The following is an 11,120-nucleotide window of genomic DNA, read 5'->3' on the forward strand; positions in this document are numbered from 1 at the left end:
TCTAGCACACACACACACACACACACACACACACCATATCAACATATATCTATGTTACAGCTGGGAGGTGACACACAGTGATGCAGCTATTAGTCGCTCACAAACACAGCTTCTAATTAAATGATGTTAGTTATTGATATACTGAATCAATCCAGTGTAATTTATAAAGGTGGTGGTGTGAGGAGGGAATATTCCTTTGTTCTTCACCCAGCTGAGAAGCAGGTTTTGTAACTGAGAGGTTGAGGGTTTGAATCCGGCTGGCAGTATATGATGTTATATGTGCTCTTTGGAGAGCAGGGAATCAGAGGTTTCAGTCAGTCCAGACTCCTGCACCACAGCTCAGTTCAGTTCATCTCAGTTCAGACCCACACACAGCTGTACTCCTGGGGGGCCTCCTCCCTGCTCCGGGGCTCTCAGGTCCACGTTGAGCCGGCAGCTAGCTGCTGGCTGTTAGCCTGCTGTCGGTGGAACCGGCTGCAGTCAGAGAGCTGCTGACTCCTGATGAAGTGTTTCTGCAAACTAACAACGCTAGCATATGTTAGCTGCTAGTTAGCAGAGCTAAACTGGTGAATGTCATCTTTATGGCCAGTCAAACAGGAGCCATGTTTGGTTGCTGAGTAGCCTCCAGTAACGGGCTGATTTCCTTTTTCTTCATCTGTGACGTGACTAAAATCACTGATGCTGATCCTGTGATTTCAGATCCAGAGTCAGTGGACCGTGGTCTGGGACCTGAGGGTTTTTCCTTTGTCTTTTTTCTGTTTCTACATCAGCTGATGAACTCCAGCTTCCTGTCCCTCAGTTACATTTTCATGTTGTCAACTCTGGTTGTGAGAATCTTGGAGAAATGACCTGAGAGAGCAGGAAACAGAACTGATTTCATTACCACATTTGCACAGAGTAATCCCATAGATCACGTTTCTGACTGCGGTTTGAGGCAGATAAACACTCGTCTGTGCCAGATTACATTCTGAGCGTAACCTTGCCAGCACTGCTGCCTATGGGAGCTGTGACTCCTCTCTCCTGTAAACAAGAGGACTTAAAAGGGATTGTAGTTATCCAGATTATCCAAGTCTGCTGTAGTCTCTCTCTCCTCTCTCTCTCTGTGTGTGTCTGAATCAGATGGACCGGACATTAAACTAACTCCACCCCTGCAGCTTCCTGGTATAAAGTCTGTGTAATGTCTAATTGAGCTGGTGTGTAAACACACTCTCCTCAGGCTCCACCCTTCAGCGCTGAGACTCCCTTAGCTTCACCTTTGTTTTCTTTACTTTGAAACTCTTTAGAAATGATACTTCACTCTCTCACACTCTGTACGTGGGGACAGAGGGAGATTAAACTCTGAGACATCACACTGTGCTCCTCCTGCCCCAGAGGATCAGTCCTTTGGGCTGCAGGTCAGAATGAACGGAACAATAAGTCAGACCTCATCTCAAAGGGACTTAAAATTGGCCGGATGCCCTTTTCTCCTGCCAAACCACAGACTCCTGCTCTCATTAAGGACACTGTTCCTCGCCGTTGATATCCAGCATCAGAGGATGCAGTGAGATTCTGTGTAAATGAGCAGGATAATAATGTCACATTCTTACAGTGTTACAGGACAGTCGCAAAAATGCTCTGTGCTTCACTCAGTCTGACAGAAACTCAGCTCAGTGTTAGTTCAGGGAGATGAAGCTGCACTCTCATTACCTTGTTGACATCAGCTGATTCATGCTTCACCTTCATTGGCTCTTTCATCGGCTGTTTGTCCTCCAGCTGACCAGTAACCTCCGCTCAGTATTTTAAATGCTGTTTGACAAACTCCAAGTGAGCTGTCACATGACTTTAACTCAAAGTGCCGTCTGTTTAGTCACCGACCATAAAGGCTTGATGCTGAGATGCTCGTCCTTGCAGCAGGTTCTCCCGTCTCTGCAGAGGGCTTCTGTTAGACTGTTGGGTTCTTGGTCTCCTGTTACTGTCTCTCTGACCTGAAAAATGATCTCAACTTAACAAAGAGTTAGGTTTGGTGAGTAACCTGAAACCTAAACCTAAAGGTTTCTGTAACATGGCTGTTAATGGCAGTTGTAGATTTGAGTGTTTCCCTTCACGTTTGTGCTTCATCCTTAAGGGCCACCGTACAGTGCTGAGTCAGTGGAGAGGGATTGCTGCTCAACACTGTGAAACCATTCACTGGAAATGGTCGCTTCCTTGATGCCCGAGTTTCTCATACTGAGCTCATTCTGCTCGACGCATCAGTTCTGTGAGCCAGGTCATGTTCCAGATCCAGTGTGTGTGTTTAGCCCACAAGATTGTTTCCAAACCAAACCCAGGCTTTCAAAGCAGCGTGGATCCAGATCAGCCTCCAGCTAGAACCCAGAAGAAGCTCTGAGTAAAAACATTTCATTTCCATCTCTGCACAGGGTAAAATTCACCCAAGAATAAAACCTGTTCTTTAAAAAAAATAGAGCTGGAAACCTGGAATTTTACCTGGAACAAAGATGGATTTTTGTTGTTAATAATAATATTTCAGTTTCCTTCCTGAAGCGAAGCCTGAACACAACAACACTTCTGGCCAACACTCGTCTGCTGTCGCAGTGTTTCTCCTGAATTAAAAATAAGAGTAAGACCAGAGAGATCTGAAACCAAACACTATAATTAGCTGCTGCTGCCACCAAAATAAGACAATGCTGTGGAGGAAGCAGCGATGGTGGCATTGTTCGCTGCCAGGGAACGCTCATGCAAAGTGGCCCAGGCTTAAGCAGTCAAGCTGCTAAACAGGGATTGGGGGGAAGTGTAAGAGGATTGGCTGTAAGTGACCTCCAGATCGCTGCCTTTGGTCCGCGGCGACACGGAGAGCTGCAACTACAACATGGCTTAGTTCATAATGAGAGAGAGAGAGAGGGATAAACACAGACTGGGAGGCAGGAGACGCAGTGTTCAGCATCTTGATTTGGTTCATGGTGGAATGAAGGAGGAGAGGAGACGGCGTCAGAGATGATCACCTGTCGTCTGTTTCTAACCGCTCCGTCCTCACTCAGGATTCAGCCGACATCATCGGGTCCAAAATAACAATGGAAGCCAAGCAGCCATCACCTCCCACCTGTAAAGAACAACTGTGTGTGTGTGTGTGTGTGTGTGTGTGTGTGCATGCATTCCTGACGGCAGTGGCCCGTGGCTCAGTGCCAATCACTCCTCACTTCACAATTACAAAGAGCAGAGGGCTGCAGGTAATCACCATTGATCAGCGCACGTGTACAAACACACACACACACACACACACACACACACACACACACACATGCGGGGGCCAGTAGCATTGATCCACCCGACCCAGCCTCCAGGGAAGATTGTGAGTGTGACAGCGAGAGGAGATACAATAGAGATACAACAACAGACTGAGAGGGGAGGAGGGGGAGGGGGGGGGGGGGGGAGATGCACTGTCTGGTTCACCCTCTTGTTGTTAGGGTTGAGGACTAACAAATGCATTATGTCCTCACAACTCTAATTAGACCAGCATGTGTGTGAGTGGAGAGGAGGATGATGGGAGTTGCAGTCATCAGCAGGAGCTGTGAGTGTAACGTCAGCTCTACCTCTGAGGCACAGAGAGGGAAGGACCGCGGTTTGACCGAGGTCATCGTCACCCTGATATTCCACTCTGTTATTCTGTTAATGACATAATGAATGATGGTGTTCCTCATTTACTGTGAGAACTCAGTGAACAGAAGGATAAATATTCTGTTTGAAGTACTAAAGGCGACTGGACGTCTCTTTCTGTTTCTGGAGAGCTGACGTCAGTGACTTTCTTCGGTTGTGGGGTCTCGCCTCAGGTGTAGCTCGTAGGTGTAGCTGTCGCTGAGCGGTGCCGGTGTTTTTGTGCGGTGATCTGCTGTGTGGATGGTGATGCTCCGAGCTTTGCTCAGGGATGTGACATGGGAAGGAGGTGTTTCACCTGTTCTACTGACCTTGTGGAAATGACGTCATTAGTTTGATTGTACGGCCTGCAGGCTGATAAAACTCAGTGTTTCAGATGTAGTGAGGTTTATTTTAGTGGGATGATTCAGCTGAGCAGTATTCATCCGCTCTGCATTGATTTTTACTTCTGCAGCAGCAGCAGCACCCACCATCTCCACTTCAGACAAAAACAGGGCCATAAATTCTCCATGTGTGTTATTAAACCTCACATTATACACTTAACCTTATTGTGTTTTCTTGATGTGTTTCTGGGGTTAGCTTTGCTCAGTTTAAATCTGTTTGTGTATCAGAGAGGAGGAGCACATGAGTGGGTGATGCAGTGAATAGATGAATGAATGAATGTGCTCTGTAAACGGAGAGAAGAGAGGAAGAGGAGGAGATGTCTCTAAACCCTGCTGTGAGTGCAGAGGGCAAAGGACGTTCTGTCCTGAAACCAGTCCTTACTTCTGTTTAAGCAAAATAATATCGACTCTTGTTTTGAGAGATGAGCTGGGTTTTTACCAGTTGGTGTGTGTGTGTGTGTGTGTGTGTGCAGCATCTGTGCAGGCTCCTCCAAACACTTCACACTCACAACAGAAGCTCTGTATCTATACTCAGTAGAATTTAACACCTGCACAGACGTGTGTCCTCGCTGGAGATTCTATTATCCTCATCGTCAAATCATTAAAATCTCATCTCTCACACTTCTGCTGTTTGTTAGAGAGCAAGGTAACGTGGAGCTGGACAGACAGACAGACAGACTACGACAAGTGGTGGTTGTAAAGCTGCTAACGTAGCACTGATGGCTCCTGCTGCTCCCACAGACACAGGCCTTTAAATTGCACATTTCTTCTCAACAATAATCGTCCCATGTTTGCTCATCTCAGTGAAAATTACACAGAAATCCAGCACAAACACAAACACAGCTCTGACTCACAGCAGCTTTTTATCCTGTGCCAGCAGGGCAGGTTGTATCATGACGGCCAGTTCAGCCACTGTTTACTGCTCCTGGAGGAAGTGTGGGTCACTGAGCTCACACCTTCTCCCTGGAAACTCCCGACACTCATTGTCTAATAATCCTTTTGTTCGTTGCCTTCTGTGGTGCATTAAACTGAATGGTTTTAGTTATTAAAATACTTTTCTTGAATCCTGGTACAAATGCATTACATGTAAATATCATTTGCATTAATTCTGGGAGCGACTTGTTATTCCCCTTCTGCTGTGCAGCAGCCCACAGTCTCAACAACTTAGCCGATTATTCTCCCTTTCTGCCAGAGATGGAGCGAAGACGAAGGTGTACGCCGCCTAATCTGCATGCTCGTGTGCAGACGGTGTCCACAGGCGGTGAAATAAGTCTCCCGCTCCTTTGTTACACGGCCCGAGTAAGACTGCACCTCACGGCGCTCAGAGTTACGTACACCGGACAGCCTCTTGTTTAAATGTCCCCTGGAAACTGCTGCGTAAAGAGAGGATCCATAAAAAGAGACATTCTGCTGTAAAGCTGAATTAGGCAATTTCACACATTACCGGCTGCAGTGAGAAGACGAGGCTGAAATTGAACGACTTGAGTTCACAGGACTCTAACTTTATGTCACAGTGTGCTCCTGTTTACCTGTTAACCTGAGCCGGTCCGAAGTTCAGGTGCACGTTGAGTCGGAGTCTGTCTTCATGAGGAGTTTGACCAAAATGACACCATGAATGAGCAGAGGAGGTCGGTGAATAGGATCCAGAGGAATAAATCACATGAATGAACAGAGGAACCCTGGTTTTATGAAGCTTCCATTTCCTTGCTTCAGGGATTTTCTCTTCTGTCTTTGGATATTCTTATCTAAAAATACCACCAGTGTTTTATGCCTGCAGCAAAGTGTTTCAGACCAGACTTTATTATTGTCTGTCTTCATTGTAATTGGGTCGCCAGTTATTAGTTTCTACATGAACTCTGTGCTCCAGGCTGTGAGAGAACACCGAGGCGGCGGGAGCTTTTCCGAGCCATCGGTCGCTGCTTTTTAGCCTCATTTGTTTCTGAGTGTTTCCATCGCAGTGAAAACACAACACATACATTCACCTGCAGGTTAGTGATGTGATGACCCCTGATACATGAAAACAAAAAGACCCAATGAGTAAGTAAAAAATCCTTTCAGGCATCATTTCACTCAGAAGTCTCGGGCTCATTCCAGTCACTTTATACTGTTACTGGTTTTGTGCAGTTAGTGATAAAAGTTTCCTCTGTTTAAAACTTTAACACCACACCCTCTCAGGGGGTTTCACCTAATTAACTTTAAATGCTTCTGCTAAAAGACAATAAACAGATTGCATTAAGTTGCATACGTTCAGCTTCCTCATCGAGCCTCTGTGCTTTATTCGGCCGATGCTTGTAGGCCTTTGTTATGGAGAGCAGATGTATGTAGGGATTTTCTTGTTGACTGAATTTCAAACATTAAAATGTAAAGTCTGCTGGCTTGGCTCACTCCCACTTTCCATTTTCAGAGAGTGTATTTTCACAATTGGTAAATGAATTCTGCTGCCAAGCTGTCAGGAAACTACGAGCAGTTTGTTAAAGTGATTTGTTAAAACAGAGAATCGGTTTCAAATTTGAGATAAAATCGAGAGAGAAAAAGGAAAACCTGGAGGTATGTGGTGTGAGACACCACTCCTCTCCATGACACCACGCCCTGTCAAGTATCTCACCTAATTAACTTGAGCACTTAATGACAGGGCACAAGTTAAGATCAATTATATCGCCTGTGTCACCATTATTTTCCCAAAGAACTGTCCCTCTCTGTCTGGGTGATCAATGTGCGCCCTAAAGTACCAAAGCAGATGTCTTCTGTTGTCACATTCCTTCAGCCAGTGTTGCCTGAGGGGGAGATTTTAGATAGGACCCCTCCTCGCTCAGAACAATGGATCAATGGCGTGACTTTGCATGTTCCTGTGTAATTCATCGAATACCTTTAGTGACCTGGTCTGTGTGGCCTGAGGACGGAGGGATGGATAGAGACCGAGGGAATCCATACCCACATCCCTGAGATCATACATCTGTGCACAAACACAAGTCAACATGTCTGCTCATCAGTATGGAGGAGATGGAGGAGACAGGGCTGCTGTGTGTGTTTATACACAAACACACACAGCAGCCCTGCAGTACTCTCTATATGGGCTGTAATTAGGTTAGGGATCTGGGAGCCTATTGCATTTACAAATGGTTATTGATCATGCAACAGGTGTTAAAAAAAGAAAAGTGTCGGTGCATCTGTGTACACACTGGAATTCCTCCATGTACAAGTCTTTGTCTCTGTGGCCGCCTGTGTGTTGTCTCTGTGAGTGAGTGTGTGTGTGTGTGTGCAGCTGGGGAACAGGGTGGGGGCATTAACCAGTGACATTTATAGCTATTGTCTTATCTGTCAAACCCTGCTCGCTCTCTGGCTCTTTAATTTGCTAATTAGACCACAGGACCCCTGTTTGTTTCCAAAGACCACTGTCTAGATACTTATCTGTTTTACAAGATAACTCCCTGACAGGGTGGCGTGCTATGTATATCCCAGTGGGTCCTAATTCGTGCCTCAGCACACCCTGGGATTTTTTACAGATCTGAGCAAAGACATAAAATCTGGTGGCACAGAAATAGAGTGACTTAATTAGGAGGAGGAGTGACATGTAAATAACCTAAACAGAAACAGACATTTTCAGAGGCGCGCTCGGTTTATTTAGCAGCGAGCAGGTATCTGCGTCGTTGGCATCAGTGCAAGGACAATAACTAAAATATCAGCAGCACGGCGCTGATAAACACAGCAGCTGACGAGCAAGGACAAGGACAGCTGTCACGGTGGCCGGGAGCCCTCGGTTTACCTTCAGGAGGAATATCAGGATTATTTATTGGAGTAACCGGCTGACTCATCTGGGTTACAGTTCTGCTGCTCTCAGGCTGGAGAGCAGAACAAGTGATAGGAGGATCAGATGTTTAGAAGTGCTGTGCTTTGGTTTTTCATTTGAATTGGTATGATATTTAAAGCTCAGTGGAGATGGTGCCGTGCAGACCACAGAGGTATATACATAAAGACACAGTGACGCACTGACATGCCCACAGAGGAACGAAGACACGCTCACACCATCGTAACGTAAACCGAGCTGTGCTGATAATGTCAGGAGGAACTATCATCTCAGTGTGTTATCATACGTGCAGACAGCTGCAGAGATCCACACTCCAACCAGTCTCCTCATGTATGTTAAATGCTCCTCACGCTAAAAGCAGGAGTCCCAGATGTTCTCCCTGTGATCTGAGGCACTTCACGGGGAATTTCTTACACAGCATTCGCAGCTCTCTGCAGAAGCTGCAGAAAAGAGACAGTTTACAGTGGATGTCTGAAACAGGACACGGTGGTGGACGGGCACAGGTCTCCAGTCGATCACAGGGCTAACGCAGACTCATGTGTTCTCCAATGTGCTCGACTTGACGTAAAGTTTTGATAAATTAAATAATGTGCGTTCAGCAAACACCTTGTGCTGTATCACACAGTCACACAAACAAAAGTTAACATCAAATACTCATTACATGAGCAGAGAAAATAATCCTTTATTAGTCCCACGATGGGGAACTTTACAAAGGATTCACACTCACTGCCGAAACCCGGGATCGAACCAGGGACCTTTAGATTTTCAGTCTAACGCTCTCCCAACTGAGCTATTTCGGCACGTTCAGTTATGGGCTCTAATGTTTTAAATAGAGAGTAAGTATGAATCATTGTAACTGTCTATGGATTGATAATGAAATGAACTCCATTTTACCTGTTAATTTGTATTGATGATCATAAAGTTTATCTCATTTGAAGATTCATGTCATTTTATAGGAAACCTAATAGTTTGTTTCCAAGAAATGTAAAAATGTCTGTCAGTACAGTTGTTCATAACGACACAAAAGTTATTCCAAAAGAGTCAGATCCTTTAGTTTAACCAGAAACATGACTATATATCAGTACCAGACTCCATTGACAAAAACAGGGATTTAACCAGGAGCTGCTGGAATACCACTGCCTCCATCTGTTAGTGTGTCTGTGTTACTGTGTGGTACTTTTACTAGTATCTGATTACTTTGTTCACCACTGAGAGTCTCACAGTAACACAGACACGCTAACAGATGGAGGCAGTGGTATTCCAGCAGCTCCTGGTTAAATCCCTGTTTTTGTCAATGGAGTCTGGTACTGATATATAGTCATGTTTCTGGTTAAACTAAAAGGATCTGACTCTTTAATAAAAAGCTCTGTCTCCTCTGAATCCTATCCATGATGTTGTCAGACACTGAGAATAACAAAAACAAGAACTCTAGTGGACGGACTCTGACGTGGACAGCTGCCCATTAAATTACTTTACAGCAGCTGTTGGTGGTGGCTTGATCAATGCTGATCTTTGTCCCTATCAATCATTCACACCCAAAAACACAGGGAAATAAGGTCCAGGTTCTTCTTTAGGTCTCTGGCCTCTGCTCATGGCAGTTAGTTGCAATAATATCATTTTATCATTTCTGTAAGACTGCGCTAAGCGCACAGAAGATTCTCTTTGTACTCAGTCTAGCAGATTGTGTCATCAGTTATTCCCTCATTAGTTCTCTTGCTACCAGTCTCCATCAGCCAGAAATAATGTGTGTGTGTGTTTCCAGTCATGGTTTGCTACATCAAATAAGACAAATCACTGTTAAGATCCTTCTTTGTTCTCGTGACGTGCTAATATAGCTTCTGATAGCTGACGAGGCCGCGCTCTGCGGCTCAGCTCAGCCCGACAGGGCCGCTGAAGACCCGCGTAACCAGGGAAACCAGACATAAAAGTGAAATTGTCACAGACTGTCAATCGGCTGGCTGTGATGGAAACGTCATACGAGCAGAGTTTAATGTCTCTGCTCTCAGGTAATGACCTCGTATCTGGAGGAGGAAAATAGTTTTTGACTGTAGTCTTTCTGAATGCATGAGTGAGCTCTGAAAGGGCTGCAGCAGCCGAGAGGGCTCGCTGCGATACCTCCAGGCCTCCTCCAGTCAGAACATCAGAGTTATCTCCCACCACAGGGTGAAAACTCATCTCTTCCACAAGTGCCTCGCATCCCCTTGTCCCCACTGAATCATATCCCCTCTCCCGTATCTTCCTCCTCTACTGGCTATAATATGCTCTTATCTTGAACTTAACAAAATCCTTTCTCCCTCTCCCCTCGGCTTTCATTTCTCTTATTTCACTTTAAAGCACTCCTCTCGTACATGGTAATTCTCGGGGTCACTGTAATATCGTCAGGACACTGTGGCACTGGCTGTTAGAGCTACACATCTCCTGCTAGTTAAAGGCAAAGCTGTTTTCATCACAACCATAATTTTAACATTGACTGTGCTGAATCTCTGATTACTGATAATAACAGCTTCATGCATGACGCCCTGCAGACAGACTGTGGAATCATTCAGATCAGCTGAACCCAGAGTTTGCTTTGTGCTGCTTAAGAAAAACCCTGTAGCTGAGTGTGAGTCCTGTTTGTTTGGAGTAAAAAATAAATGAATAGAACAAAATGGCTTCCACCTACAGGCCTTTATAATTCATAGTGTATGAGAGCACCTGTGTGTGCAGCTGTACTGTGGATATCTGCTGTAAGAACGACTCCTGGCCCAGATTTTCTCAGTTTTATTACTCACTCAGGGTGTGAAGAAAACAACCCCCCCCCCCCCCCCCCTCCTCCCCCCTCCTCCCCCCTCCGTGCTTCATCAGATTAATTCAGAGTAAATGGTAAATTTCTGCTGACATTCCCGGGCAGCAGGAAGTTGCTTGTGTCATCACCATGGAAACGTGTTGCTGGCAACCTAAATGCCATTCTCACCAGATAAAGAAAACTCTCCTCTGCTGTTGGTTCATTGTGTGATTAGTATCTTCAGCTGTCTGTAATTATTTCAACACACTGATGTCCCAGCATTTTGAAGGAGGTGACGTCTCAGTGTAAAGATCAGTGTATGACTGAGAACCACAGCGTCACACGAGATGCACAGCAGAGATGTTTTTGGATTCATAGGAGAAAAACATGTTAACTCACTGTGACTTCTTCTTCTGTTTATTTTCCACCTGGTTTTGGTCACATGACCTCTGCCTCTTGTCGCTCAGGTTCACAGGCTAACAGCTTCAACGTAGCTAACACAGCATCTCCTTCCTATGGAAAGGCAGGAGGTGGATCTTAT

At 45.4% G+C, this 11,120-nt stretch overlaps 1 non-coding gene across 1 annotated transcript; it reads right to left on the minus strand.

The window, feature by feature from the left end:
- Nucleotides 1-8,542: 8,542 nt before the first annotated feature.
- On the minus strand, nucleotides 8,543-8,615 carry trnaf-gaa (transfer RNA phenylalanine (anticodon GAA)). The gene has a single exon. It is a non-coding gene; the product is annotated as a tRNA-Phe (tRNA).
- Between the last annotated feature and the right edge of the window lie 2,505 nt (nucleotides 8,616-11,120).

This window comes from Lates calcarifer, linkage group LG12 (assembly GCF_001640805.2).
Source record: "Lates calcarifer isolate ASB-BC8 linkage group LG12, TLL_Latcal_v3, whole genome shotgun sequence".
In the NCBI taxonomy this organism is placed as follows: domain Eukaryota; kingdom Metazoa; phylum Chordata; class Actinopteri; family Centropomidae; genus Lates; species Lates calcarifer.